Genomic DNA, 27,717 nt, shown 5'->3' with positions numbered 1-27,717 from the left:
GAGCTAATAAATACGTGTGAGTAAGTGAACTTGAGCCAAGTTCAGTTTGGTTAACAACTTTCTAGAATACTCTCAGCTCCTTCTACACTCAACTTCGGGGTTTTATTTTGTATTGATTTATAAGGTAAATGATTTTGCTGACATTTAAGTGATGTTACTGGGACAATTCTTCCCAAATTAATATATAAGTGTAATACAGTGATAAAATCCCAACAGAAAGTTTTTTTTTTCTAATTTATTTTTCTTTTCTTTTCTTTCTTTTTTTTTTTTTTTGAGACAAAGTCTCACTCTGTTGCCCGGGCTAGAGTCCTGTGGCATCAGCCTAGCTCACAGCAACCTCAAACTCCTGGGCTTAAGCGATCCTCCTGCCTCAGCCTCCCGAGTAGCTGGGACTACAGGCATGCGCCACCATGCCCAGCTATTTTTTTCTATATATATTTTTAGTTGCCCATATAATTTCTTTCTATTTTTAGTAGAGATGGGGTCTCACTCTTGCTCAGGCTGGTCTCGAACTCCTGACCTTGAGTGATCCTCCCACCTCGGCCTCCCAAAGTGCTAGGATTACAGGCGTGAGCCACCGCGCCCAGCCTCTAATTTATTTTTCTAATTGGTTTTAAAGTCTTTTGGAAAAATAAAAAAGTTAGACGAACTAATTTCAAAATGGGAGTAATAATGGGGTAAATGGAAGTAGAAGTTATAACAGTATTAGAAGTCCATAATAATTAAATATTAAAAATGGTACTGACACAAGACTAGACAGAAACATGGAACAAAATCAAAGTTTTAGGAACACATATTGTCAAAGGATAAAAGAACGTTTAAAAATAACTATTTTTGTAAAAATGTTACGTGAAAAAATGATTGCAAGAAATCAGATTAAAATATTATATATATTATTACACTGATGAGTGAGAATATGGATGATCTTTTTCCTTTGTGATTTTTAGTGTCTTTCAGGTTTTCTTGGTTTAGCATGTATTACTTTTGTAAGTTGGACAAAAAATAAAGTTTAAGGAAAAAAACTTTTTTAAAGGTTTCAGGAACAAACCTTAATATAAATGAATAGTAAATATTTGTAAAGTGAGCATCACAAATTAATGGAAAGTAGAGGCATTATTCTACAATTGGATTTAGAATAATTTGTCAGATATTAGTAAAAATTATTCATATCTTTAAATTATATTGATATACATAAGTACAGCAGAAACAGAATAAAGAGTTAAATACTTAAAAAATGAAAGTCACAAAAATCAGTAGAAAATACAGACAAATGTTTATCTGATCTGAATGTGGATGAACTTGCTAAGTTCAAGTTCAATGGAAGAAGTTACAAAGGGAAGATATAAATAAAGATGACTTTGCTAAGCATTTCAATTTCCATATATCACAAAAACATGCTAAACTATATAATAGTACACTGGGAAAAATATTTGCATCAAGTATGAGAAACAAAGTTGTATACTCTCACTATATATAGAACTCAAACCTATTTAAAAGCTCTAAGATTTCAGTATATAAATAGATAATGAATATGAGCAGCTAATTCATAAAAAATGCAAGTGACTAATAAATGTACAAAAAAGTTTATCATTAGTACTCTAAAGGCAAATGCATATTATTTAGCACTTTTTTCCCTATCAAATGAGCAAAGTCTAAAAACCTATAATCCTTGATGCTGAAAAGGTGCTGTTAGGAAGCACCCTGACTGCTGAAAGGTGAGCTGAGAACATCTCACTGCAAAGCAATTTGATTTGGGTTCTAAAGTCCTTCAATTGTTCATACACTTGACATCAGGAATTTCTCCTCAGGAAATAATCAAACATATAACCAAAGATCCATAGACAAAGCTCTCTCCTGCAGTACTATTTACAGTAAAAGAAAAATGTGAAAAACCACGTAGATGTCTAAAATTGTAGAATGTTTAGAAAGATGATGGCTCACACAGAAGATGAACTATTATGTACCTACTTGAAACAGTAACAAAGAGTTTTCATTACATGAAGAAATACTTTTGACGTGATGTTTGCAGAAGAAAATTCAAGAAGCAAAAATCTATATACAATATGAGTTCAACAACTTGTTTGGGTGCTTAAAAATACAAAAAAGAACCAGGCCAAAAATGTAGAAACTGCTTCTGCATGGTGAAATTATGATTGATTTTTTTTTTTTTTGCTTCTTTAAATCTTTGTATTCTAATATTTTCTAAAATGACCATTCATTCTCACTTTTGGAAGAAAACGACAAAATTAAAATATGCATACATACTACACATACACATGTATGTGGAAATCCCATTGACCTGTCATCCATAGGGCTTATATTTGAATTTTTTCCTAATAGTGAGGATGAATTATATTAACCCATCAATTCCCCATTACCCAGTTCCCTTGTAACACTACGAGATCGCCGACCTGCCTGCAGGTGCCCGCTCTAGCCATGCAACAGAGCGTAGGGAACTAAATCCCAAACCTCACATTTTAGTGGACTCCTCTGATCAGCTGATGTGAATGAAGAGTGTGCCTGATATTAATGGAATGACACTATTTTCACCACCATACCGCTCTACATGAACTAACATAACAGCATAGATTGACACTGGTCAATGGTTTGTGTCCAGGAGCTGAAAATGCACAATCTCATTTCCATATTATTTTCAAGTACACAATTACATGGTTGAAAACTATAAATCAATCATGTACTGCTCAGTGGCTCCTGGGGTTGCCTATTTATTACAGTGACCAAACACAAGTGTAGCTCCTGTGACTAGCACGTCTCTCTTTACTTTGGGGTGGAGAGAGAAAGAGAGAGAGAGGAAGAGAGAGAGAGAGAAAAAGAGAGAGAAGAGAGAGAGACAACACACAAGCTCAGGAGCTGGGTTTTCTGCCACTTCGGACAACACTAGCATCTCCGACCCTGCTTTGAGTACAGACCTTTTGTTGCTTTTGATGGCAACAAAATACAGAAAGAATGTCGCTGGGCCTGGAGTCCCCAGTGGAGTTCAGCATGGCTGCAGAGGAAAAAGTTGTGTTTTAACCTGTAAAATGAGAAAATGTGACACAGCACCATTAGAGGGAGGAATAAACACGGTGGTGCCTCAGTGTCAAATTTGTGCACAAAACTGCAACTCAATGAAACCAACAGAGGACAACGTCTGCTTTTCACTCCTTTAACCACGGTCGTTTAATAGCTTCAATTGCTTTCGATGAAGCTGCAGGCCTAATAAATGTCACATTCCAAAGTTTGGAAACCTAAAAGCTACCCTGGATCCCTGCAGTTAAAACAACAACAAATATCCACAACTCAATCACTCAAAGTTCAAGTGCTCTTATTAACCAACCCGATTCTGCTCCCTCGAGCCAATGATATCACTTGTGAGACGGGTCTAATAAATCACTTGGTCGAATTTAATCTCTACTTGCACAATATTATTTAGCACCTCATACATTCTGTCCCCTCTTTAGGGGCAATCCATTAACTGGACATTGTCGTATCTGTAAAAATCAGGGTTATTCTTGCCATCCTCATTTTTCATATAAAGAAACGCAAGAACGAAGACTTCTTTGCGGTAATGTGTGAGGCAGAAAACAATTCACATCATGGGTATTAGGCACCGTGCTTGGCTCTGCAGGTTTTAAAATTCCTATGCTCTTTTAAAAACGTTTTGCATGCTGAAAAAAGCTTTTTTTTTTTTTTTTTTTTGAGACAGAGTCTCACTCTGTCGCCCGGGCTAGAGTGCCGTGGCGTCAGCCTCACTCACAGCAACCTCAGACTCCTGGGCTCAAGCAATCCTCCTGCCTCAGCCTCCCAAGTAGCTGGGACTACAGGCATGCGCCACCATGCCCAGCTAATTTTTTCTATATATATTTTTAGTTGTCCATACAGTTTCTTTCTATTTTTAGTAGAGACAGGGTCTCGCTCTTGCTCAGGCTGGTCTTGAACTCCTGACCTCGAGCGATCCTCCTGCCTCGGCCTCCCAGAGTGCTAGGATGACAGGTGTGAGCCACCGCGCCCAGCCAAAAAAAGAATTCTAAAAACCAGTGGGACAGAGAGCATCATGAAGGGGAATGAATAGTGAAAACTGAAATGTGCCCATTAGACTTGGCAGGTTGGGAGTCATTGTTGGCTTGGGCAAGAGAGAACGGGGTAGAGACAGGACAGATGCTGGTGTATTGAGAGCGACTTCAGAGCAAAGGGAAGACAGTGAGCATAGATGAGTATTCCTGGAAATATGGCTTCTCACCAGTTACCCAGACTCAAAGCCTGGTCATCTTTGAGACTTCATCTCTCTCGTCCCCTCCATTGCAATCACCAATTCACTGAAATCTTTCCAAATCAACGCCTCTCACATAAATACACTTCTTTCAATTTTCACAGCAACATCTGACCCCAGACCATTATTATTTCATGCCTGGATGCTTCAAGAGCTTCCTGACTTTTTGGGCCACCACCCCACACCCTCGGGCAGTCTGCAACCGGGCCCCAGGTCAAGCTATGATGTTTCAGAGAAGAGACAGCCACTTTCCGAAGACTCCAGAAAGAACAGGCTTCTATGAACAAACTTTTCATCACTTGTGCCCGGTAGTAACAAATCTGCTGAAAACTACTTAGGTGGGGAAAGGCAATTATCATCGGAAGCAGTAATATTATCGGTCGCACATTTTAGTTAATAAAACTCAAGGCTATGTGTGGGGTTCTTAACTGTTGGAGATGGTGTGTCGACGTCATTTACGTTCGTTCCCTCACATTTACTCAACTCACTGGACGTGTATTGGTTGAATATCACATGCCTAGCGCTGTATTTGGTATCGCTCTTTCTTCTGCATTTTTAGAGTTTTCGAGACGTGCTCAGACAGCCTCAAAATGTGGGCGGCAGAACCTGGTGCACGGAGCCTTTGCCTTGGATCCCGAGGTCCCTGAGCTGAGCTCCGACTGCTCCCAACTCACAGGTATGTCAGTCCCCTCTGTGACATGGAGAAAAAGACGTGGAGAAAAAAGACAAAATAATTCCATTTATTAAACATGAATCAAGGATCCACTCTGCACGAGAAGAGATGTACAAATGGTGTATTTGGAAGCAATTTACAACGAGCACAGCAAGTGTGTTTCAAATAAGTGGACAAAAACAAGAACACTCTGAAGTGTTATGTTTCAGGAAAAGTAATGGAATAAATGCAAAATAAATGAAAGAGCAATTCTTTGGCTTCAAACCTGCTATCTAGCTGGGCAGCATACATACACACACACACACACACACACACATATATTCATGAATATACATATATATAGGAATATTCCAATACATCTGGCACCAAAATCAAGAAATAGAATACCAACACCAGAAAAGGTAACCACTATCTTGGCTTGTAATAGGAACCTATATATTATTTTTTAAAGCTTTCCAGCTTATTAGCTAGGTTTTGGAGCAACTCACACTCATTGTTTTATGCAAGTTAACAAGGAATAGATGACAGTCTTGAATTTATTTTCAGGTTCTTTATGTGAGAGAGAGAGAGAGAGAGAGAGAGAGGTCGAGATCGAGATCAGACATGCATGGTCACTTTCCTCTGCCCCCAAAGACCTGACAACATGATACAAGGACAACAACTGGCTTTGCGTGACCAGGTGAGGGAATTCTCTAGCAGAGCTGGAGAAGAGGCAATGGTAAGAGAATGTCTCAAAGTCTCTTTCCATCAGCCAAAGACGTGGTTGAAGCTGGGGACGGTTGGAGCCAGAGAGACAGGGGACCGAGTTATTTTTATATCACAGATGCCAGATGACAAGGGCTGGTGTTAAGCTAGTGACGTAGAAATGGAGAAGATGGGCCAGTCACAGCAGCATCACAGGCACTCGGTCAGGTCCAGAGGATACGCTGGCAGATGCCACAGGACAAGGTTTCCCAGAATTAAATCCCAATTTCATAAACTCTGCTGTGTTTCTTTACCCCACAGTGTAAGTCTCTGTGCGTGTGCATGTGTGTGTGTGTGTATTCACGTGTGCACCCCTAGAGCTTCTCCCCGAGGGATCAAAGCCCAATCACCGTGCAGACAGACATTCGCCACATAAACACAAAACCGCCTCTGTTAACTGAGAAGTGTTGAAGATGTCCTTTTAGTAAGTTTCACGCTGCTTAGGCAAGGTCCAAAGCACCTGCCATCTAATTCTGGAACCTTCATAGCAAGGTGAGACAGGATGTCCTGTTTCAATCCAGAGCTTGTAGAGTCACGGCGGGTGGGACTGCAGACGCAGCTTTCTAAAAACTTGACGTGGACGACACTACAAAAGCTTCCATACACACAGCTCATTCCTAACCTACAGAACGTGTATCACACCGCCTGGGGGCCTCTCCCTAGAAGTGAGCCCTGCGCGAGAGCACGCAGCGGTTTAGTGACGTGAACAGACGTCTGAGACAAGGATGAGACCACTAGATGTGTTTCCACTAACACGCAGAGCCAGGCTTTCCAACGAAACCTCCAGAGGCCAGCGGCTGGCGAGGTGCTCACCCGCCATGCCACCTACAATAGCCCTGGCAGGGCTCCTTCCCATAAATGAAGGTGTTCGTTGGCTTCCATTCCTGTTTGTTGAAGGAAAATGGTACCCACTCAGTAATGGAAATGATTCTTCAGTAAGTTCAGTGAACACACAGATACAACAGTAGATCAGAATCCAGCTTAAGAGAAATTGTTTTCCGAAAGCAAATGGAGTACGGGATTCTGGATAAACGAGAAGGGACACCCAATTGCACCATTTTCCAAACGTTGATAAAGAATAACCTTACCAACCACAAAAATTAAAACCCAGAAATTGTCACTCTCTCTGGTCCTTGTACAAACCACATAAGCAATCCTTATGGCCCAAATCTGCCAAACAAAACACATTTAATCCTTAAAGCTAAAAGCTATGCACATATATATGTTTTATGAGTTGTGCATGCATAAGTGTGTGTGTGTGCACACGCATGTGTGTGTTATCATTTGTTCAGCAAACTACTAACAGCTGTCTGCCACCCTGCCTCCCTGCCTTTGGGCTTGGCCACACCACTTTCTTTGGCCAGAAGAACATGAGCAGACGTAAAGTGAGTAGGTGCCGTAAATGTGCTCTGGGTCTTGGTCTTTTGCAGTCCAACGATCTTCCATGAAGACAACATGCTTTGGGGGGTCATTACACCTCTATCCCAGGCTGAGGAAAAATGCACATGGAGAAGAATTTAACTCAATCTGCAGTCTGGAATTAAGAAATATAGATAAAGCAGGGAGCAGAAAAACGTCTTGAAAAGCTATTATTAATATTTCAGATAGATAAGAAAAAAATACTGCATTCATTAAAAAGCAGATATGATATAAAAATGAAATTTGTCACGGCAGAAACAGAACATTGAGTAGAATGATGGGATCACAAAGTAAAAAAAAACCCTTCCAGAAGTAAAACCAAGACACAGAGAGACAGAAAACAGGGGATAAAAGATAAATCAACTAGAAGATTAAGTCAGGAGGGTCAATATCCAACCAACAGTACTTTCAAAGAGAACAGAGAAAATAGAATGTACTAATTTGCCAAAGAAATAAAATGCAAACCGCAGTTCTGAGTATCCACATTGAAAAACTCACAAAGAGTCCAATAAATGAATGAAAAAAAAAAATGACCATCCAAGAACATCCTTGGAAAAGTTTAGAACATCAGGCAAAAAGAGAAAATCCTAAATGTTTCCAGATGATAACTTCTGGGAACTATTGGGCTGGAAATGAGATTGGTATCGGACTTCTTAACAGCAACCCTGAATGTCAGAAGACAAGACACAGAGCAGTAGCTTCAGCATTTGAGGGATTTTCAACCTAAAATGCTACGTCCAGGTAAACAATTAAAAAAATGTAGAATTGATATTTATCCTGCATATTAATAATTCACAGGCACTCTGCTGGAGAATGTTTTCCAGTAAAACAAGGGAGGAATCCAGGAGGGGGGTTTTCCTGTGCTCTAAGAAACAGAGTATCCAGGACAGGCAAGAATGAGAGGGGTTGTCGGGACGATGGTGAGGGTGACAGGAGCCCAGCAATGTCACCTGTACAGCAGGGACAGAGGGAAGCCTGCTGCGAGTACACAAAAGATTCCAGAACTAGGTGACACGGAATAGGAGGAGGGCAGTGGAAAGGAGGGCTCCAGGGGAAAAAATTAAAAACGGATACGTTGATTCATTAATGAATTTGAGTGTTTGCAAAAATTATTGGTAGAAGTTTGATAGCTCTGTTGGAGCATTTAAGAAGAAAGCCATGATGGATCCATGACAGGTGATGTCAGAGAGAGAGAAAATTTTAAAACAAGCAATTTTTAACACCAGAATGGTGGCTAAGAGTGGGAGGAAGAAGAAGCAAGAAGAAAGAAAGAAAGCAGAAGAAGGAAAAGGAGAAGAAGAAAAGAAAAGGAAGAAGAAAGAAGAAGAAGAAAGGGGGGAGGAGGAGGAGGAGGAAGAAGAGGGGGAGGGACAGAGGAGAGCAGGAGGGATGGAGAAGGGGGGAGGGACGGAGGAAGAGGGGGAGGGGGAGGAGAAATAGTAGTAGTAAGGAAAGATTATAGGAAACTCTTTGACCAGCATAAACAATATTACATAAACACGGCTATTGAATGAACCAAAGATTGACTACAACCATGAGAAACAGGGGAGGGAAGAATTGGTAGTAATGCACGAGAGCTAAATCCTCAATTGCATTAATTGCACGTGAATAATTAATATCTAAAGTCGAGTCAGCTTGGCTCATCCACAAAGCCCGAAGACCATTGGAGCCAAATGCGCACAGCCCGAGCCCGTCAGAGCCCTTTCCTGTCTCTCCCCCACCCGAAATTCCAGCCCTGGGAGGAGTCTGAAACCACAGCAGGCAAGAATGAGAAGGAGACGTTACCCGATGGAGAAACTGAGGAAACGTCCACCATGGTCCCCCTCCCACTGCAGAAGGGCTGGGAAAGCCCTGGGCATTGGTGGAGCAACTGCTCCGGGAGAGGCTGGAGTGCTCGGTGGGACGACAGGGACAAGAGCACAGCGGGTGCCTGTGGGCGTCCCTGGACCCCAGCTCCGACCATCCTCAGCCAGCACATGGGGGGGGCGGTAAGAGAAAAGACTGAGGTTCCCCCAGAAGGAAGGAATTTTGCCTCCGGGCTGTCCCCAGGGTGGAGACGCAGCGTCAGCGCTTGCCGGGTCCCCGGTTCTGCATGTTCAGACTTGGCGACCCCAACCATGGCTGGCGTGAGCCGACGCCTCAAAATCTTAAAACAAATCAATCTCTCTTTTACAAATATGCAAATATATGTGACTATATGTACATATATTTACACAATTAAACCAGTAAATATGTATCACATGATTTACATGTATCTGACATATGTAAATTATATATGTGTGAATGTAGACGTAAATCAATCTCTTGCACTATATATATTTCATATGTATAAAATATTATATACATAAATGTTCTGTTTCTCTGGAGACCAACACACCCGGCATTGCACTAGCACCAATCTCTGAAAGAGGCATCTGACCTCTTGCCGTCTGTAGAGTCCTACGTACCCAGTTCTGGAAAATTCTGTCTACTTGCAAAGGCCTCATGCTCACCGTCCAAACTCAAGGTCCCTGAACTCAGAACGGGGCGCTGCAAACCCGAGTGTGACTGTCCCCGGTGTCCCCAACTCTGCTACCCGGGCAGGTCCAGCATCGCAAGATTCACCTCCGTGCGGCGCCAAAAATTAATTCCAAAAATCTCTCTTTCCAGAAAAGCGAGGTTTGGGCATCCTTTTTTCACCCACAAGAATGTGGGCTTGTTTCTCCTCCAACCTCGAGATTTCCTTTCCTTTTCCTGTTTTCCACCTTAAGAAAGGACACTTGCTTTGAGCACAACCATCAAAAAGAAAGACAGGAAGACATCACCTCCTTTTGCAAAAGCCACGCGGTTTAGTTGGGTGGCAAAGTGTTGGATAAAAACAGACGTGAAATTATAAGGAGTGTAGAAAATGAAGCGTCTACGCTAAGTAATCCACAAAGATGTCTCTCGAAGGAGCTCTTTATTTTGTGTGGGGTATGATTTTTGAAAGAGTTAAAAAGAAAGAAAGGAAGAAAAGGAAAGGAAACGACAAAGGCCATTTGGGAGCAGCACTTGGATGTCACAGTCTCTCCGCTGCCCGGCCAGCCCCCGTCCTCAGCCCCTGGTCTCCAGCGCTGGTTCCTGGCTGCCCTTCCTTGACCAACCTGTTCTAGAACCACCGCGGGGGACTCACCCGTCCCCGTAGCCTCCTGTCCCTTCCTGCCCGCTTTGAACGAGCTATTTTTGGCACTGCATGGAGTACTGATGACACCATCATTTATGTATATTAAAATGGGGTGGACGTCCTCGAAAGTACACAAAAACACAAAGAAATCAGTAAAACTTACTCAACACCATGCCGCTTTCAAAAAAACCCAACTAAACCACACGGTTTTTGCAACAGGAGACAATCTCTTATGTACCCCTGTACCTGCACATCATTTTACGATGAGCTGAATATTTAGAAGTTGCTCAAACAACAACAGAACACCTGTGGAACGAAGCAATCAGTGTGTTTAGTTCATACACTTTTCCTTCGTTTCAGGTCTCGACTCTCAATATCTGGACTTGACGCTCACGGGGAGATTATTGCAGATAGCTAGTTGTATTGCTAATCAAACGATGCTTTCTCGCAAACAACGGGCTTCCTGCTATCAGCTGTGTCTCTAATTCAGAAAAGAGTCCCTCAGGGCTGTGAAGATTGTCCCTGACGTCTTGGTCACTGAACTCTTAAGTAAAATAAAGCCAAAGTATAAGGCAAAGGAATGCCCAAGCTCTCTCTTCCTTCCCCACGTCTGGGCAACCTCTCCCCAGCCCCTCAGAGCTGCCGGCTGCCTCCCCCCGACCAAGCAGTAGCATCGAGCGGTCCCTGCCTCCCTGGCGAACTTCTCACCAAGCCCGCCGTGCACGGAAGATTCCAGAAGGCGTAATGAGAACTTGCAGCGCCCAGGGCAAATGTCAAGGCAAACATAATTGAAAAGATATTAACCGAGACGGATGGAAGGCTTCCCAAACTCTTCAACATGACCTAATCATACAGTAAAAACCAGATGTTTATAATTACGATCCTTCCTCCTCCTCCTCCTACCCGCTACGTAAAGCGAAAACAAAGGGGTGGTTGTCAATCTGCAAGGCTGGCCGTGGGCTTCCGCGGGGAGAGACGGGCTTGTCTTCCCTCCTGGCTGGGCCCAAACAGGACAGGTTAGTCCAAACACGGCCAGATGTTATTTAGAGACTACACGGACGCCTGCAGCCCCCCCCCCAGACCCCCATCAAAGCCCGATTAATTTAGGAAAAGTCAGTAGCCGCTTCCCATATTTTGTGTTTCGAGGAGGACTAAGAAGGAATTTTCCACCAGATATTTCCTTCCACCGGTTGCAATTCCAGACAGTCGTCTATTAGAGACAATTCTGTGTTCCGGAAGCTTTGTGAGATCCCAGGACATCCTGTGCCTCCCCCTTCCCTAGCATTCCTCACACCCGGGAAAGCAGGGTCCCGCAGCCTGGAGCCTGGAAGCCGCAAGTCAAGTGCAGAGGTGAGGAGGAGGAGGGAGACCTGGCTGGCAGGGGGTGCGGAGAAGGGAGGGCGGAGGGAGGAATCAAAGAGACCCTGACAATCTGGTCGGGACGGACTCAGGCAGTGGCTTCCCCGGGAGACGGGCTCAAATCCATGTTTTAGCCCCATTTTACAGATGGGAGAAACAAGGCACAAGGAGATTAAGCAGCTCTCCAAGGTCACGAGGCCAAGAAGCACGAAACCAGATTGTGCAACACCGGAGCCTGGGCTCCTAACATCCCGCGGTGCTGCCTCCGAGACTTGTGACAAAGCTCTTGTGAAATGCAAACTCGGCTTCTCGCTCGTGACCGCTATTGGCTTGGAACCACATAAGAGAAAAATGATTCCAACTTCTCAGGGTGGTGGGAATTTAAGGTGATTTAGGTAAATCACCTAGCCCAAGGGCCAGCACGTGAAAAATGCCTGAAAATTAGCAGCTATAATCCCTGCAGTTAATAATATTTTAACAGCCTTGTTCCTGCATTGTACGGGCTGCAGACACTTGTATGGTCCTATCTGAGGCCAGACCTGCACAGGGGACCACGGGACCAAGCAGTCTTCATGCAGAGAACTGTACCTTCTAGTGCTTTCCCAAGTTGCCTCATCTTCTAGCTGCAGAGAGAAACCGAACGTTACATACAGGGGAAGAACAGCCACAGGACAGGAGAAAATCAGCGAGTTTAGCATCCAGGGATTAACGGATTGACTTTGTATCCTACTGAGAATTAACTTTGTATCCGCAGCACAAGTCTGCTGCTGAGACCAGAGCTACAGTCTTGCCGGCAGATTCAGCTTTTGTACAGGAAACATGAGGCTTGTGATAAAGTTCTTGTGAAATCCCAGCCGGGTTTCTTGCTCACGACTGCTGTTGGCTTGGAATAAAGGGAAGACCCAGCAACTCAACTCTCTCCAGAACTCACACGTGAACAGGACAACGTGCAAATTTGCTCATGTCTCCCCTTTGCCATGCTCTACACACCTAGATTCCACAAAAACAAAAAATTAGCACTTGAGGTCCCAAAGTAACAAATGTCTGATTGCCCCATTAGCTTATATAAAATAAATTCTGATTGAGATCCTCAAAATGTCCCATGTGCAGGGACTAATTCAAGTCAGTCATGATGTTTTAGGACAGGCCCTCTGTACCTGTAGGATCTACGGATGCATTCGAAGGGCCTGAAATCACACGAGAATTCTCTGGGCACCTCTATAAGTAGATTTCTTGGAAGAAGCGTTCATAACTCACTTCACTTTCTTAAATGAGAACTACAACCCCCAAAACATTGAGAATTATTGATATACCTGTACAATTCACACTGAAAAAAATGTTTACAACCCATGGCTGAATAATTTAAAAAGTTGCAAAGTGTTTTGTGTTATGTGGTGTTTTATTCAAAGAACTTCTCTATTTATAGAAAAATATTAGAAATGCACACCAAAAATATCAACAGTGGTTATCTTTGGATGTCAGGTTTATGAGTGATTTTGGGGTTTTTTTTTTTTGGCTTTTGTTTATTTTGCATTTTTTTCTATAATAAACATGTCAGTTTTAGAATGTGGAAAAACACAATAAATGTTATTTCAAACTCATTTCAAGAAGCATTTATACAGCCAGGCGCGGTGGCTCACGCCTGTAATCCTAGCACTCAGGGAGGCCGAGGCGGGCGGATTGTTTAAGCTCAGGAGTTCGAGACCAGCCTGAGCAAAAGCGAGACCCCGTCTCTACTAAAAGTAGAAAGAAATTATACGGACAGCTAAAAATATATATAGAAAAAATTAGCCGGGCATGCTGGTGCATGCCTGTAGTCCCAGCTACTCGGGAGGCTGAGGCAGGAGGATCGCTTGAGCCCAGGAGTTTGAGGTTGCTGTGAGCGAGGCTGACACCACGGCACTCTAGCCCGGGCAACAGAGTGACACTCTGTCTCAAAAAAAAAAAAAAAAAAAAAAAAAGCATGTATCAATCTCAGCCATATCCTCCTCTGTGCAATCATTTCCCAGGTCTCCCCGAACCCCTCTCTGTCAGTGCCGTGTGAGCTGAGTACTAAGAGTCCACACTCCAGTCCAGAAGGGCCTTTCGTGAACTGGTCTGATGGGAATTTCTCAGTTGCAAAATCTGGATGCACAAATGTTTGCCCCAGTTGAGATTTGAAGAGAGAAAAATCATAACTTTTGTAGGAAAAGACGACTAGCCACTCGGAAGATAAAGAAGGAAATAGAAGAAAATCTATGTAACCCAGAAAGAGCTCGAGCTACTTGTTACTGTGCCCAACCCCTGCGTTTCAGAACGGCGGACGCTGCTGGTCGGACGCTTCACACTCTTCACCTCTGCAGCCGAAGCAGCCGACAAAATAAGGTTTGCATCAAATGCCCCATTAATGTCTTGTTTTGGTGGCAGAACTAAAGGGCCCGTTCAAGCACGCAAAGGCAAACACATTGCTCAAGATCTGATGTCTAAAGGTTGGCTTCTCATGGAAGGTTCTGCCAACGTACAGGGTTTGGAAGACAAGAGCCTGGGAGGTTTTGAGATGCAGGAAGTATCCACGCTAAGGCTGCCAGATTTAGCAAATAAAACACGGGATGCCCAGTTAAATTTAAATTGCAGGTAAACAAGCAATTGCTGGTACAAGTCTGTCCCAGATGGTGCAAGGCTGTCAGATGGGCCACACGGTCCCACCCGGGACAGACAGCGACGTGCTGACGTGAGGTGGGTGAAGGTACCGACAGGGGCTGAGCACAGGTTCCTTCTGCAGCTACAGAAAGCCCTAGAAACAAACTGAGGCGGCAGGTTGTATAAACCCCTCTTGCTCTCAGGGAAGAAAACCGGGTCTTTCTAATGTTCTTCTTCTTGGCTTACTGGTGGTTAAACCAATATTACCCCAAAAGCAGAAGGCAGAGAAGCCCCGGAAAGTCCCGGCGTCCGGGGTGTGCGAGCAGCCGGCGACAGGACCGTGCTCAAGGGCACAGGGTCACAGTCTCACAGGTGTGACAGGTGGCCCGATGCACGTGGCCTGGGCCACGCTCGGCTGTTCCCACGGCCGGGATTTCAGCACCTCGACACCTTGCACCTCGCAAAATTGTTTTCCAGAAAAAGCGCACGGAAAAATAAAATACGTTTTTGTTTTTTAAGTTAAGGGAAAAGAGACACGTGTTGACGCTTTATCTGCAAGACGCCACCCGGATGAAGAGTGAAAAACATCGTCCCCCAGAGACGTCACCCGGGCGGGGACGGGGCACGTTTCGTTCCCACACGGGTGTCGGACGTCGGCTGTGACCGAGCGATTGGAAAACATCGACTGGGAAATCGGGAAAGTGTCATTTTTACGTTGTCCACAAAATATTTTTTCACCAACTTATTTTTGGCGCATCTTAAACGTATAGCTGGCCACGAAATCACGAGCTCTGGAATCTGATGAGCTAAATGAAAACGCGGAAATCACTTGTTAATTTTCTGTTCTGCATCAGGTATATCCGCCCACTTTGTCCTCTGAGCGTCTGATTGAGGAGGCCAGCTGGTCCCCCGAGCCCCCGATTCTCCCAGTGAGTGCAGGACCCTGGGCAGTTGGACGGGGGAGGCAGAGCCCCCCTAAGGGATCAGAAATGGAGGTTACACGGGACACGACGGTGAGGATTTGCAAAGACGCCTATGGGAGGCTGCTGCCTCTGCGTTTGGTGGCAGCTCTGAAGTCACTGTCGGCGGTAAGTCCAGCAGCCAGGAAGACAAGTGGGACATAAAACAGGGAGACAAAGGACAAACTGGGACCCGCGTCTGGCTCTCATGGCCTCCAGCCTCCACAGCACAGACAACTGGCACAAAAGACAGATGCCCTTTGCCACTAAGCTGCACAGGGTCCGGTTCTGGCCCAGGACTCGAGAAGCCGTGGACCCCAGGCCATGGCCCCCACGCCCACAGGGTGACCCAGCAGGCCAGCGGCAACATCCAAGCTGTCACTGTCATGGCGCATGACACCATTAGTTCACCTGGAGCACAATGGCGGCTGCTTCACTTCCACCTTCCAAATCCCACTCAAATTTCCCTCCTGATGAATCCCGACCCGGGGCCACATGGGGAAGGGGACTCTGGGGCCCTGAGCCGCTGTCACGGCACAAAACCACCACACAGTGCCGGGGATGAGTCCCCGTTCCGCCCTTATCTGTCTGGGTGAACTTGGCAGCGTGTTTAATATCTCGAAATCTGGGTTTCTCTATCCATGAGGATGACAGTTATTAAATAATGAAGAAGCACAGTCTGCCACGTGCTCAGTGCATACAAGCAAATGCAGGTGGCTACTCATTCTTACGTTCTCCTTGGCAGCAACGTCTTCTTTGAAATGTTTTTTTGGATTTAATAAGAAGGTGGAAAAGAACCCAGTAATGAAAAGGGCTCCATGTACGTTATTTACCCTGCGTGCTCGAGGCAAGTTCATTTCCAGAGCGAGCTGACCTCCGGTGCATCTGACGAGTCAACCTTCCTTCAGAGTTTCCTGCACCCAATCCTGGAAAACCAGCATCACGGACAACAGGCTCAGGAGTGGATTCCCGACGCCGTGTGCGGTTGTTTCCAGCTTGGTAAAGGAGTGCCCCCCTGTGCCTCCTTACTCTGGGCAATCTGGATCGCTTTGGCTCTGCTCTCGTTAGACTCACACTCAGAGGAGAATCTGCTAGGGGAAAGGAAAAGATCGAATCCTACAAGGCGAAAAGTTCGGGTGGGAAAGTGCTCACATTTCAAACGGCTGCTGCGGTGTTGCTGCCATGATCACTGTCAGCTAGAACAGCCGGCACAGAAAGAAAAACCGGTCTCCAGCCCGGCCTGGGAGGGCTCAGAACAGAACTTCAGGGACGGCACAACAACCCCCACCTGCCTACAGCTCAGCACACGTAAAGTCTCGTTGGCACCGTAATTTCCAACGGGGCAGCGACCACACCTGCTTCCCTTCCGCTTTCTCTGCCATCGCTGGGGGCAGGTTTGTGGCTGGACGTTGTAGGCGGCTTCGGTGCAGGGTTTTCAACATCTTGTAGCCCAAACCTTAGCTCTGCTCTCTGCGTGGAACAGTTGTGATTTGCAATCAATAGACAAAATAGTTGCTCATTTGGAGAGGACTGCAAACAGGGAGGGTCGCTCTGAATAGCAAGTCTGGTTCTATGCTCTTACATGACTATACTCCAACATGCATATCCACACGCAACTCTGGGCTACACGGGTTCATGAGAAGTGCCAGGTGTGGAAATAACTCAGGGTCCCTCACCTGCCTGGACAATCCCTTCCTGGTGTCAGTTAACCGGTCACCAAAGGAGAGGCCTCGTCTTACCCTGAACAGCCTGTGATCTTGTCATTTAGGCAGATATTCTCTTTCTCTTTTGTATGTGGTCATATTGAAACTCCACATATAACTGCTAGCTGGGTGATCTGTAGTCGTATTTATAAATGCAGATCATCACAGGGCGATTCATGTGCTGGAAGTGATACGATGTTTGGATGTCAAGAAGAAGTCATCATTCTTCGAAATAGATGCCCGCGAGCTTTCTCAAGAACTCATTTTACCAACCCGAGTTAAAACAAATGAATACATGTTCCTCTTTTTGCTTCCTCTTTTGAGCAATTTTATGATTGAAAAAAAAAAGGCACTTTACCACAATGGAAAATACCTCATTTTTCCACTAAAATGTACTCTTTTTTTTTTTTTAACAGCCATTCCATCCACTTCCCTGTTTACTGGGTTAGAAGGAGCCACCCCTAGGAGACCCAGCCAAGGCCTCGGCGAGGAATGGGGGGACCCAGTGCTTGGAGGACAAGTCTGACCATGGAAGGTGTCAACCACAGCCCCGCGCGGCCGGCTGGAAAGAGAGGACAAATCATGCTACTGACTGACGGTTTCGCCTCCTCCATGCCAAACGCGAGGCCGGGCAGATTTTCCCTGCGGTTGGAGCCACTGGTTCAATCAGGCCTTTTGTAGCCGGTGGGCCCAGACCCGGAATGTTCATGTCCACACTTTGCCACTTTGTGTCATCAGAAACAGAGAGTCGCCCAGCCCCAAAATCCAGTCAAAACTTTGCTGAAAAAGTGAAACCAAAATTACTGGTAAAGCGAATACCAGGGTTCAATTAGTTACATTTTACAGCTTTTGTAGAATGCCCAGTGGCTTCAACTCTTCCAGTTAAATATACTTATTCCCTGGTAGATCTTGTAGAGACGGAGAATTCAAACACGTGTGCTAATGTGTAAAACAATGGGAATAAATGGTTTAAAGGATTGACCAAATACTTTGATCTTTAACTTGATTTTTTTTTTCTTTTTAGTTAGGAAGTCACAATGTCACCAAAGAGAAAATAAAGAAACTATGGGTTGTTCAGGCTTTGGCTCCATACATCGATGTCACTCTCACCAGTTAAGATTTTCTTTATTCAAAATAAGACTCTTCCCCTTTTGTTCATCTTTCTAGAAGGTTCGTGCTTCCCTAAGTACCAGGCTATCTCTGCAGACAGCTTCATGCCCACGATGATGTCGGTATTTGTGCCTGTTCTCCAAGCATGGTGTTGTTCACAGCAAGCTGGTCGGTCATTCCATCCTAATAGTTTAGCTTTGAAAAGTACATTATGGATAAAATGCAGAAATCTCTTAATGATCTGTCCTACATGAATAGGAAGGAGCGGTCTTAAGGTCTGTGTAATTTAAATATGTAGGTATTAGAAAATATCATCAAAACCTCCCAACCTTCACTCTCCTGGCACACACACACATGCACACACACGCGCACACACGCACACACATGCACACACATGCACACACGCACACACACGCACACACAGGCACACACATGCACATGCACACACATGCACACACACTATAAAAGCATCTAAGCTGCATTTTGCACAAGAAATTAATTACTTACAACCCACGGACTCTTCGTGGGGGGGGGGGCTACTATGCAGGAACTTGACCTAAGACGGGAAACACTAAGGATGAGGAAGAGAAGCAAAAGTTGGGGATAATCTTCCTGCTGGAGATTTTATAGTTTAAATCCCGAATACCTTGGATTTGGCTGAACTTCATTCTTTTTTTATGTTGTTTCCTTTTTTCAAATAAACTTCAATGCATGAGACTCTGGTACTAAAATGGAAATACAATAGAATCCTGTTATTGCAAAAGTTTGGCAAAGCTACTGGTGAAATCACGTGCCCCGAAACGTAACAACTACATGCAGTAACGGCACAATTCCTCTCAAAGCGGCCGTAAGGAGGTTGTCAGCTCTGCTCCTACAGCCGACACTGTGAATGAGTCCCAGGTATTTAGTGAACCAACATTCAACTCAGTAGTCCTTATCTTGCCAATACCACGGGCAGCATGTTCAAATCCACAACCCAGCAGATTGCTGCACGGCATATAAATGCATTAAAAGCACGTGAAGTCAAGTTGTTCTAAGTGCCTACAATGCACTTCGATGTCTGACCATTCGAGTATCATTTTCCCATTGCTATTATTATTATCATTATTTAATATTTCCATGGTGTTTGTCTTTCGTGGGGAGGAAGGAGAAGTGGGGATCGTGGCGGGGGGTTGTTTTGAGACTTATCAAAGGGGTGATGGACAAAAGCAGAGCTTCCTTCACCTGAATCAGGATTTCTGACAATCTGAATATTTTTTATTGCCTTGTTGTACAGGTTTGCAAACGTTTCCCCAAGAGCCCCAAATGGTTTGCCATTTTGCTCACCTCATTACGGTGATTAAGAACGTGTATTAGAACCTCGGCTCCTCGAGCATCTGTGGGTCCATCCGGGGTTGCAAGAACAGCAGAAAAACCTTACAATGAAACAGCCCCACCCAGCATGCCTCCCTCTCCCAGCAGGAGTTTGCTGTGTAGACAGACCCTGCTGGGTACTTCCTGGCAGAAGGATAACTCTGAGCCTCCCCAGCGCAGGGAGAAGGCAGCTAGGAGACAAAGCATGACTCACATCGCTGGTTGGTTGGTTGGTGCAGCAAACCGGCTCCCAACAACCCACGCAGGAGTGGACGGGGACAGGCACATAGGAGCCCACAGATGCCGGCCCCACGGACTGCAGTGTGGACTTCTCCTTCCTCCTTTCCTCGGCCGGCACGCTGTGCGTTGGGCAGCCCGCTGCTGGCTAAGCACGTCGGGCACAAACTCTCTTTCACTTCCATGTTGCCGGGTTTCCCAGAAACCAGGCTCAGATCTCCAAGCCACAACAAGGAGGTGCCCGTTTAGCAAACTGACCTCCTTTATCACCGCAGGAGCTTCTGTATTTTCGAAATATTAACAACCGTGCTGCACCTGAGGGGAAAGAGGACATTGCAGACTGCCTGTTTTCACCCTGGAAATGTCCCTGTTTGGATATGTGTGTTCGTGAGAGCTAGAAATCAACTGGACAAATGACCACAGACAATCCCAGTCTCTTGTTAGCCGGGACCGTCAACGTGAGCCCACGACTGAAGTGACTTCCGGGAGATCCATGTCCGTCCTTTGGTGACGCCCCCTCTCTCCTGCCAACCCCCCACTTTCTGTCTGGTGGATGCAGAGAATCGATAACATATAGATTCTCCTTCCTCACAAGAAAGCGAATGGACTTTCGACATGTACTGTGATTGCAAGAGACAGACAGGAGACAGATACGTGCTTAGGTTGCCCACATAGAACTGAAGTTAGTCATTTTACAAAAACTTTTCCTATAAGTAAATCTATTTCTGTGCTGTCTGTTGTCCTGTCTCCTTTCTGAGTGAGCTTGTCTGAGTCCTTTTCTCTTCTGTTTCTGGTTTATCTTGCTAGTGTTCTAAGGATTTTGTTTGTCTTTTCAAAAAAAAATGACTTTTTGTTTCATTGTTCTTTTTTTTTTTTATTTTATTGGTTTCCATTTCATTTAGTTCTGCTCTAAGCTTTGTTATTGCATTTCTTCTGCGAACTCTGGGTTGGGTTTGTTTTGCTTTTTCTAGTTCCCTTAGAGGTGTGACGTTAGAGGTTGTTAATTTGCGATCTTTCTGTCTTTTTGATGTAAACGTTTAAGGCTACGAACTTCCCCCCCTTAGCACTGCTTTTTCTGTAACGCATAGGTTTTGGAAGCTTGAGTCATCTTTGTCATTTAGTGCTAAAAATCTTTTGATTTCTATTTGAACTTCATCATTGACCCACCAAAATACAAATGTCATTTTTCACAGATCTCGAAAAACTGATCCTAACTTCGTATAGTCCCCAAAAAGAGAACAGCCAAAGCAATCCTAAGAAAAAAGAGCAAATTGGCATCACATTATTTGATTTCAAACCACACTACAAGGCTATAGTAACCAAACCAGCATGGTGCTAACATACAGTATGCACATTGACCAATGAAACGAAATGGAGAACCTAGAAATAAAACGATGTAGCAAAAACCAACTGACTTTCGGCAAAGCAGACAAACACGTACACGGGGGAAAGGATCCCTTTTTGATACGTGGAGCTGGGAAAACTCGAGAGCCACAAACAGAGGAATGAAACTGGATCCCTCTCTCTCTCACCATGTATACAAATTAACTCACTATGGATTAAAGACTTAAATGTAAGACCACAAACCACAAAAATTCTAGAAGAAAACTTAGGAAAAATTTTTCTAGACATTGACCAAAGCAAAGAATTTATGAGTCAGACCCCAAAAGGCAATAGGGCAGCAACAAAAATAAATAAATGGGACATTTCCAAGTAAACATATTGCTGCTTCATTTCATGTATCCAAACATGCACACACACACACACACACACACACACACACACACACACACACGCTACTTTTGTGCCAGGGGATGAGGCTTCAAGGACCCTCTGGGGTCCCCTCAGGGACCTCGTGTCTCATGTGCTGATTGGACTCAGTGGCCCACGAAATTTCCGAGTAGGAAACACGTCCTGGATTTAGGGGGAAAACGAAGGAGGCTGGAGACAAGTGACATTCAAGAATGACTTTCGGTCGAGAACAACTTAGTCTTCGATGACACCAAAAGTTTACATCAAGAATTTTAGCTTATCATGTGCCACATCTAAAACAGTGGTCAGGAGCTCAGTAATAGACTCAGAAAGTCTTGGGTTCAAGTCCCAGCTCCGCTACTTCCTCTCCTGGGTGTGGCAGATAATCTGTCACCTTCGATGTCCTCGTCTACACAATGCATGACAATCACAGCACGTCAGAGGGATGGAGAACGGATCCACGTGAAGCAGAGCCCGCTGTGGAGTGAGTGCTGGTGTGCTGTTATTGTCACCCACAGGCATTATCATCCCGATGTCACCAGTAAGGACATCAGACTTTCATTAGCAAGCGACACTTACTGAAAGTTATACAGACAGAAAGAGACAATCTGAAACTGGAGCCTGGACTTTGACGGCAAGTGTAGTCCTCCCTCTGCTATGATTCCCCGATACACTGTGTAAAAGCAAAACTTTTATGATACTATTAATGCACTTTGATCGAGTTTAATAGATCCCCAAATGGAATTAGCATCTCTGATGCCAAAATCCCAAATGATGCTCACACGGATCTTTCATTTCAATAACCATTCCTGGACTGGACTCGGAAGGAAAGATGACAATCACGGAGGTGACGACATGGAAACCCACACAGGGCTTCATTCCTCTGGCCTCCTCCCTCCCCCTAAGGATTGTTTGGGACCAAAATACGTCCAGTGTCACTTCCTGCCTCTGAGTCATCACCATAGACGAGCATCGCGGACTGTGACCGTGGGCCAGGGGCTCAGGAATGAAAACTCGCCGAGCCTCACTTTGCAATTGGCTCCGTCTCACAACAAATCCTTTCCAAACTTGTCAAAAGAGGTTATAGAAGAGTTAATGTCTCCAAAGAGCTTCATTTATTTTATCGATTTATGAAATCGTTCCTCTTGCCAAGGCCTCGCGTACGTTTCTTTTTTTCACCAAAGGTGACGCAGAGTTTCCCCCAAAATAAAACTGACTCTTCCAGATGCTTAAATCAAAGGTCACGAGTCACCCTGGCTGTTCCCTATCACCGAAGACACAGCTCTGGGAATCTGTGCAGGTCAATAATATAAGAGCTTTAAGAGCACGTAGGCACCTTCCCATAATACAAACCCACCCAAGGGGGCTCAGGACCGTCTTCCCTGATCAGTAGTTTGAACAACTAACCTTTGAATTCGGTATCATCATCCCGATTTGTAATTAAACAAACCCTCTCGTCCGAGGGCGAGCGCCGTGCTGGGCACCCGAAACATCAGCACTCACAGGCCCCTCCGCAGCTTCCAAACTCACGGTCTGGGGGGACAGAGATGCTATTTTCAAGCTGCACAGTTTGATGGAACAAGGTCTGAGCGAAGGGCTCAGGGGCAGAGACGGGAAAACCCGTGCGCAGGGATGGCTGGAGGCAGCTTTGGGCTCGGTGGTTCAGGGAGACGGCTGAGCCGAGGAGGATGGAGCATCCGTGAGGGATGACACCGCGTGTGCAGGGTGGGGGAGGGCGAGGGCGCGGTGGGGGTCTTTGCCCGTGGGGGGGACGTGGGGGGGAGGGGGGAGATGAGGCCAGCGGAGAACCAGCCTGGGCTGTGCTGGGCGTCTGGATGGCACCATGGTGCTTCCCTAAATAGGGCCCTTCTGGTAACGATGACGACACAGTAACCGATGAGCTCCTTATCCGTTTACTGACGACCTGCCCCTCCCCACAGGGGGTCACATAAGGACGCTTTCCCGGGGTCTCCCCCGCTCCGCCACTGGAATGGGGTTCTGCACACGTGCGTGCACACATATGCACACACACATATGCACACATGCACACACATATGCATACATATGCACACACATATGCACATATATGCACACATATGCACACATGCACACACATATGCACACATATGCACACACGCACACATATGTACACATATGCACACACATATGCACACACATATGCACACATGCACACACACCACATGTCACCCTCCAGCTCCCCCCCCCAGGGCTGCAGCTGCCACCGCGACTCCCACCCGTGGTCACCACCCTCTGACAGAGGCCAACAGCCCCCCCTCCATGTCATCCTAGTGCAGCTTCTCTGTTCTGTGACGGAGCCACCAGCACGGGACAAAGACAGACATGTTCTTGGTCTCCCAAGTTGCAATTTGGGCCACCAACATCCTCCCAGATGCCGAATCCAGTGTCCACGTCCCAATCCTGATCTCAGGACCACTCGCTCTCGTGTCTTCTCTGAAATCTTCTTCTGTCTCCACTTCTGGGGGCGTCTGCTCCCTTCTGGCTGTGGCCCCACCTATGGGTCCCCTCTGCACCCTCGTGTCCCCTCTGCGGTCTCGCTTGTCCCCTGCTGCATCTCCCGCCCGGACCGTTCCTGAGCACCAACGCTCTGAATGGAGTGACGACCCGGCACAGGCCTGTCCCTGGGCTCCCCTGCCCCCAGGGGGCAAACTGCACCTCTCGTCACCTCCTTTGTATGTGGCATGCATGTGTGCATGTGTGCAAATAGCATTACCATCTCTTTCCATTTATCTGATGTTCTCTCATCACCAAAGTCCAACCCGTCCTCAGGCCCTGCACACTGACCACCTCAACGTGCTTACTCCATCCCCTCTTCTCCTTCCCCGCCTACCCTGTCCTGGTACCTCCTTCAAAGCCCCCAGGCCCCCAGGGCCCCCCGGCTGCCACCCTGTCCCGTGCCGGTAGCGTCTCCAGCCAGGATCAACAATGCGACCCAGTGAAGTTGTAGAGCATAAATATGATGGTGTCAGTCCCCTCTTTGAAATGCCATCTCCCAGTGGGACACACAAACTCACACCTGCCAGTCGCCAAGGATCTGGCCCCCACTTCCACATAATCAACCTCCCCACGTCCTTCCTGGGCGGCTCCCCACTCTCCCTCCTTCCCCCGACTCCATCCTCCTTTTCCAGCAAAACAAGATCGGCTCAGACATCCTCCGAGAGTCCTGCCTGACCCTCCACCTCCACCTTCCTGTGAACCCGAGTAGCACATGGCGCCATGTTCCGCCTGGACACGCAGACTGAGGAATGGACAGAGACTGCCTGGTGCCGCCATGACGCCCACCATGGAAGACCCTCGGGGTCCCTGCCTTCCCACCAAGCAAGCACTTCACACACACTTGGGTGACTAAGTGAATGCATGTTTCCATGGAAACTTGGTGACCAAGTTCTCCCATACTAGCTTTCAGTGGTACATGGGTTAAGTATATTCTGTAGGCAGGCTGGGAGACCTCACTACCATTTACAATTTTGTTTCTATGGGAAAATGCATCGACAGTTCCAAAAGAAGGACTTACAAACAGAGTTTGGAACGAAACCCATTTGTACACTGAGGACTGACTGTATTTATCTCTTTGCATCGTTGTGAGCTGTAACATTGGTCTCTCATCTTTTCCCTCTTGCTGGGTGAGGTATTAGAACAGGGATAACATAAACACACATCTAACACTAAGTGTTCTTTAATTAACCTCGTGGGTGTTGAATAAACACTTCTGAGCTGGATACATCGGCAGGGACCACAGACACCCTTTTCTCAAGCAGTTGCTTGGACATTTCTTTTGTTTTCTGGCACCGTGTTCACGCGATCCTGTTTGGGAAAACCTGACATTTGGAAATCCCAACTTAGAAACCAGATACGTTCGGGGATCACGACTCGGGTCACAAAATCGTTTTTCACTTTAGAAATTTGCTAGTGACTCACTCTGTTCATTAAAGAGCAATAAAATATTATCCTGTAACTCAGAAAAGAATTTAGGAGCAGAATTAAGGCTGGATGTATTTGTAGTCATGAGCATTTCTTTTTGAAACGCCATAATTCACCCCCTGCACACACACCCATCGGGATTTATTCTCGGGGCATCACGACTCTCCTCCACCAAGAAGCACAACAAAAGACCATTTGAGTAGGAAGCAGATGTGTATCTTCTCGAGCTTAACACCCTTGGCTCAAATCTGACGGTGAAAATTTACAGCTCTTAAAATACGCTGCACGGCGGTGCTGTGACCGGGCGGCCACGTCCCCAGCTCGGGGCAGAAGCATCACTAAGATGTTAGCGGCCAACGGGGCTGGTCCTGGGGGGGAGGAGGTCTGATTCTTCGCAGGGAGGAAATGAGCCCAAAGATTATCAGTGGATGATACAATCAAAAACTCATACACCAGTACCCATGCTTTATTACACTACTGAGGAAAACAGCTCATTTATATGGGATTTCCTGTCCTTTTTTTCTTAATAAGAAGAATCACGAATCTATGAGTCATCGTGATTATTATAGATCTGACAGGACATTTTATTGTGATAATGCATATGACTTTTAGAAAAAGACATTATAAACTACAGTAATGGCGTGCCTCCTCATTTATCGACGGAACAGTAAAAATATATTTTTCTTGTTCGTAAAGTTTCTCGACATAGCTTTGACTGTTTCCAGTAGGCACATATCTCTGTTTAATAGTAACATTCAAAAATTAATAAATAGGGGAAAGGCACTATGGGAATAGAGAGTAATAAAGACAAATGGAATCCATATTTCAAAAGTTGGCAAGAGCTAACAGATACGCTCTCATTTTTTTTTTACTCGTGTAATAAAATGTTCTGTATTCAGAGTCATTTCTTTCCTTGTTATTGCTCTTGTCCTGAGTAGGAGCCATAAACGCTTCAACAAACAGAAAGTAGATCGAATGCTCAATGTTACTGAAGTCTTTTTATGAAGTACCGCTTAATGCTGAAATGGCATAATATTGTTTCAACGGGGAGGTTCAATTTGTTTTCTAGAAAGACAACTTACACAAACACTCTTTGGAATGTTACAACAATCTATCGGCCTTACCGGGCATGCAGTATTTGGGAGCCTTACACAATAAAGGGGTGCAATGAGCCATGCACGGGTCCAGCTATTTTTCAAAGAACATGCTTACCCAAGTAAAAATTGCACATTTTCAGAGACGTATCATCAAATCAAAATTAAAACCTGACTTGGACTTTAGGATTGCATGCACATGTCCCTCCATCGATTGACCTCACATTTCTTGCAAACTAATCTACCATTTTTCTCCAACCTAACATTGCTACAGAGTGCAAAAACTAAGTCCAACTTCTGAGCAAGAACAGACCTTGGAAAGTGTCTCATGAATACAAGATCCTCTGGACAGCAGGCGTAGAAACACGGACAATAACAGCACTCTCCAGTCTGCGCCCAGAGAAGGTCTAACGTATTTGTTATCAGTGGAGCCTCTGCTTGGATTAGTCCTTCCCGAAAAGTGATGCTTTACCGGGGCCCCCCGCCCTCCCCGCCTGCTCTGGCTTGGCGTGATCTCACATGTTCTGTCCAGGGCACTGGCCAGTGCGGACCGCGTGGAACGAGGCTGAAGAGACTCACCTGGAGATGGAACCATCATTTCCCGCGATTCTGTGGTCTAACCAACTGCTAACCAGCCACAGAGAAGACATGTGGATACAGGGAAACATGACACCGAATGACACAAAAAGAAACCTCTACCCGAGAGAACATGGAGAGAAAGTCACTGGATGAGACACAAACAAAAAAAAAAATTACTCTACAAACTCACTGACTGTGATGAAATCCAGATTGGGTCAAAAACATGTGTCCTGGTTAAGTCCCAACTCTGACATCAGAAGGTCCCTCCTCAGACTTAAAGATGTCACCAGCAAACCAGCAGAGAAAAGCCACCAGCTCCACGTGGGGTCAGGGCACACACGGTGACCGAAGCTCCCCAGTTGCCTGAGTAGGATGAGCTGCTTCTCTCGAAGTTGCCGAGCCCCATTATGAAATGATAACGTGGATTTCACAAGGTGGAATGAATTTCACAGAAGGACCTTTCCTTGGGAAACCGAGTGAGTTACCACCACGGGTCAGTACCCGATGGATGGCTTCTTCCTTACACAAGTGATTCCTCATAACTTTATGCAGAAATCGGTCCAATACCCGGGACCAAATTCATCATGGGCCTTCCAGACTGGATGCCACAGGATGACAATCACAACACAGGTGCGTTTTATATGGTTCTACTCCTCGGGCGTGGCCCGAACTGCTCTGAATGCCTCGTCCGGAGGTGGGCTGGGTGTGGGTAGGTCCTGCAGGAAAATGCTTCAGCCCCCCCAC

At 45.6% G+C, this 27,717-nt stretch overlaps 1 long non-coding RNA gene across 1 annotated transcript in view; it reads right to left on the bottom strand.

The window, feature by feature from the left end:
* Positions 1-27,324, bottom strand: part of LOC123627436 — a 52,353-nt gene extending 25,029 nt beyond the window's left edge. Inside the window, exon 1 of the long non-coding RNA XR_006731288.1 lies at positions 27,164-27,324. This is a non-coding gene — a long non-coding RNA (uncharacterized LOC123627436). The remainder of the gene's footprint in view (positions 1-27,163) is intronic.
* Between the last annotated feature and the right edge of the window lie 393 nt (positions 27,325-27,717).

Source organism: Lemur catta, chromosome 25, assembly GCF_020740605.2.
Source record: "Lemur catta isolate mLemCat1 chromosome 25, mLemCat1.pri, whole genome shotgun sequence".
In the NCBI taxonomy this organism is placed as follows: Eukaryota; Metazoa; Chordata; class Mammalia; order Primates; family Lemuridae; genus Lemur; species Lemur catta.
This window is presented reverse-complemented; position numbering and strand designations above follow the sequence as displayed.